At 38.6% G+C, this 4689-nt stretch overlaps 1 long non-coding RNA gene across 1 annotated transcript; it reads right to left on the bottom strand.

The window, feature by feature from the left end:
- Positions 1-209: 209 nt before the first annotated feature.
- On the bottom strand, positions 210-2663 carry LOC308395755. The gene is made up of 4 exons (XR_013971451.1): positions 2319-2663; positions 695-826; positions 478-577; positions 210-359 (listed from the first exon to the last, which is right to left on the bottom strand). It is a non-coding gene; the product is annotated as an uncharacterized lncRNA (long non-coding RNA).
- Between the last annotated feature and the right edge of the window lie 2026 nt (positions 2664-4689).

The raw sequence follows: 4689 nt of genomic DNA, 5'->3' as shown, positions 1-4689 counted from the left end.
CTGACAAAAATAATGAGACAAGAAATTAAAGTAACAAAATAAGTGCAAATCAAGTTTCCCTGTGTTGCAGTGTAGCTGAATGTTTTTCAACAATTTGATTTACGGTAAAACACATACCAAATATTTCCAGCCAAGGTTTGTTTCAATCTTCAGCATGTTTTTCCTGCCATTGTCTTGAAACTGTTTCATCGGTCCCTCTCATTTGATGCCGTTTACAAAAACAAAACAGCAATATTGTAAAGGGGAAAAGGAAAATTAATTTAATGGGAAAAAAAAAAGATTATGACCTGAAATCTCACCATTTCCTGATAGTCACAGGTCCTTTGAGTATCCTTATGGTTTCTGCTCAAATTCAGTGTCTGAAAAGGGCAGGAACAAAACAAACCTTTTTAATCATAATAAAGACAAAATAAGATTTAGAGACAGACGACAAAGAAATGTGTAAAATATCTTCTTGAATCTGTTTACTTTACTAACCTTGAAAGAGACTCTTGGGTCTTAGCTGTGCCACCACCCTTAAACCTTAAAACAGATTGAGACGATATGCTGGCCTGGCTTGAAATTTCCATATTTGGTGCTGTAAAACAATATCACAAACAATAGATTAATTGTACTTTTTGGACCTTGGCCAAAGCATAATCGAAAAAACAGAAAGCCCTTCATGGCTATTGTGCAATGAAATCATAATACTTACTGGTTTGTTTCTCAGATGTCTCCACTCCTAATGATTGTAGTGCCTCCAGTACAATTTCAAGGATTGAGGCAGACAGGTCCGGCAGCACCTTAGTAATGGAACTCCTTATGCTGTCCCCCATTTCCAAGATGTCTGATAAAAGAATGTGAATAAAGGTCAATTTACACCAAGTGGTACCTTTGGTCTTAAAATATGAAGCTGATCTTGCTTGATACTACACTTTTATACAGTGTTTCGTAAGTACCAAACTAACAGCACCATTATTGTGACAGCACACTGTGTTTCAATGGAACCATTTGGTACCCATACTTCATGTAAGATGTTAATGGATAGAAATCAATTAAGTCAGTGGGTTTTGACCAAAAACATCATTTTATTTAAAACAGCTTACTATCACTTATGTCACACAGAACATCAGCAGGAGGCTGAGTAGAGGGCTCTTCTGATTTCTGCCACAGATCAGACTCTAGCAGACATCTCAAAGTCTCTCTTAAAGGCACATAATAGGCAAACCTATCTTTTCTGTTTTCATCTCTCCCTAAAAATATTTTCTTTGGTTCCGCATAGTTGAAGGCTTTTTTAAAGATCTGTGCTCTGGAGTGCACTGTCCTCAATGGCCCGGTATGACATGCAGAAAAAAGATCATAGCTTTTGACAGACTCGCAGACTTTATTGATGTCCTCCTCTGATAATGATGTGTCATCTTTTAACAGTGATGCAAGTTTACCCAAACTGTATGTCTGTCCCAACTCATGCATGTTCTGCATTTCCTCTACAATGTTCTGTATGGTTGAAGCAGGCAGTAGAAACTGACCCTGCAATTTTAAGTAGAATAGTGAAACGTTTCTCAGAAAAAGATCACAGAATTCAGGGGGCATTTCCATGTTATCTTCATCTGTAATAGACTGTGCAGCAGGCTCGGAAATCAAGGGTACAAAGTCATCTGATGTGGTTGGAACAGATGATGATTGACATGCAGACTCTCTATATAAATCACCAATGCTGCTGTCTGAAAACTGTGTTTACGTGACATGTGAGCAGCAAAAGATGATTTAACTCTAAAGGTATTTGTGCATCCTCTTACTGGACAAGTGACCACGTGTCCTTCCACAATATGGCTCTTCAGATGAGCTATTAACTCTTTAGAGTTCTGACACTGACGTTCACACATCGCCATTGCACATGTAAACGAAGAAACCACCACCACACCAGTGACATGGGTGGGGGCAGAGTGTCTTCGGTAAAAATGAGCCTTAAACGCGCCATACCTGGTGTATGTCTGCTTGCAGCCTGCTTCAATACACCGAAAGAAACAACGTGGCTCATTCCGATGCAGTTTACAATAAAGCACGTAGCCCCTTGATGACTGAACTACCTTACCACAGAAATTACACGTTAACATAACTCCATGTACTTTGGTAATTCCTCCCTAGCGAATTAAGCACGCCATATACAGAAACTAATCCAGAGCAATGCTTCCCTCGCAACAGTAATGCTAACTCAACTCACAAATGCTAACTAAATTCACAACCTCACTCATAAAAAACGAACTGCTAAAATTATCTATAAACGCTGGGCTGGTGGATTTTTATAACAGAGATAACTTGAAGTTGCATGTACTCACCTCACCTCGAACTAATTGTAAGCTGCCAGGATGTCTACAAATTCCGAAGATGCTGTGGTCCAAGCAGCAATAAATGGCGCTAATATACGAGTTCAAAACTGTGTCCGTTAGCGAAGCCAACTTGAGTCTCCTGCATGAAAAAAAGAGCGGTTGGCACACAGCTCAGCAGCGCGCCACGCTATTGGTCATTTTCAGGTGACGTCATCCCGCAATGTAACGTCGCTCTTTGTTTCTTTAGGAGGTTCGAATTTGATCAGAAGTCACGTCTGCAGACCGCTGCAGCCACGTCTTGCCTTGCTTCCCCCTTTTTTGGTGAAATGGTTCGCTCATACTGCACAATGTTGCTACCAGATTTTTTTTCTCTGCAATTCGAACGTAAAACGTCTGTACACACAGTTTACCAGCAGTTTAGCTACCAATCAACAGCGATCACACAAATTCAAAATTTAAGGCCGACCCACTTAAGGTGGTCTGATAATATGGCGTGAAACACAACAACATAAAGTTGTTTTAAAATAATGATTAAAAAAGATTATTGAAATCAATTTTATTCACAACCATAAACTTTATTTTTAACATCTTCTTTTGCTGTTGATTTTTTTATCAGAAGGTTAACAATGATATACTGCAGGCCTAACTTTTAATCTGTATATCAGTATCTGAATTAAAAAAAAATAAAAATACTATCAGTTTTATTGTCTTTCACTGCTGATATTTGCTTTTTTTTAATGGTATGTACTGGTTGTATTATTGCGGTGGACCCTATTTTTTAACATCTTGTTTCTGTAAAAATGAATGTTTTTGTTTGCTTAAAAATCTACAGCTTTATACTGTGAATTCCAATGTGCACAACCCCAAAAGATGTAGTTTTACTCAAATAATACCGTAAAATCTAAGTTTTTCAGACATTTTCAACATTACAATATGTAATTGTAAAATGTATGCATATTTATTTGTTTTCACAGAAAATATTTATAATTTCAACATTTTATTACAGTAAAAAACAAAGTTTTATCCAGTCTCACAATTAACGGTTATTCAATCTATTTAATACAGTAAAAGGAAGTTTTTGGTTTTATGCTCCATTACCGTTGGAATTTGACGGTGTTTTGCTGTATATTTTACTGACTTTTTTTACAGTGTAGTCCCTAAGGACCCCAAAGCGCTTTACATATCCAGTCATCCACCCATTCACTCACACATTCACACACTGGTGATGGCAAGCTACATTGTAGCCACAGCCACCCTGGGGCGCACTGACAGAGGCGAGGCTGCCAGACACTGGCGCCACCAGGCCCTCTGACCACCACCAGTAGGCAACGGGTGAAGTGTCATAAGAAAGGTAAAAACAATCCTTATGGAGTAGTGATGACACAAGACAAATTCTGGACCATCATCCAGGAGACTGGATGATGGTCCAGGGGTGGGATTTTTGAGAACCTTTGAATTGTCAGACTTTTCCATTTGCATTTGTATTAGCATTGGGAAAACCGTGGTTTGGTTGAAACTGACCTTACAAAAGTAAGACCATAAATTGTGGAGATAAGTTAATTTGAAACCCAATTATAATACATCAAACAACTAAAGGGAAATTGAAAACAGGGCTGCTGTACATCCTTTTAAGCTCGTTAACCAGTTTGATGAGAAGCACTGGACTGGTGCTGCAACCACGCGGTTATGTGAATACTGGGAGCCATATTCTATTTCATTCTATTAAAAAGCAGCCACAGGTGATGAGAGATGGGATGGGAGATATGTAAATGAGCTTAGAAGGTAGCAGGTTGCGAGTCTGCATCTAATTGAAGTTGCTGAGGTCTCCTTGCTTCTTCCCCCAGGCCTAATACCTCCATCAGCACAACATAAGGAGAGTTCTTTATCGTTTAATCACTTCCATCAGACCTGGGTCAGTTGGCATTTCTATGCAGTTTTTTGACTGGCAGATTTACGGGCTTTATGTTCATACAAGTGCATTTAATATCAATTTACAGTTACAAACCATTAGCCAAAGCACTTTAACAGAGGAAGCTCAGGCAAGGAGCAATGTTTCATTATTTTTTCCCCTTAAAGACAGTTGAAGTACATCTCTAAAAAAACATGTTCACAATAACGGACACGTTTGTGTCCTCTGTCTTACTAACAGAACAGCTGGTTAATGCCCATTGTAGTTAGTTATTGAACCATGAAGGAAGTTTTGGTATTAGGCACCACAATTCTGCATGAGCTTTAGTCTATTCGCTGCTTGTGACAAACACAGCATCCACACCCACTGCTGCTGCAATATATACACGCTTAAAAAAATAAAAATTACTAAGAAAAAGCATCTTTCTGGATCTCCATACTATAACTTCCTAATCCACACTTTTATCAACAG

This window comes from Rhamphochromis sp. 'chilingali' (assembly GCF_963969265.1).
Source record: "Rhamphochromis sp. 'chilingali' genome assembly, chromosome: 4".
In the NCBI taxonomy this organism is placed as follows: Eukaryota; Metazoa; Chordata; class Actinopteri; order Cichliformes; family Cichlidae; genus Rhamphochromis; species Rhamphochromis sp. 'chilingali'.
Note: the sequence above shows the minus strand (reverse complement) of the source record. Positions and strands in the feature narration are given on the sequence as shown.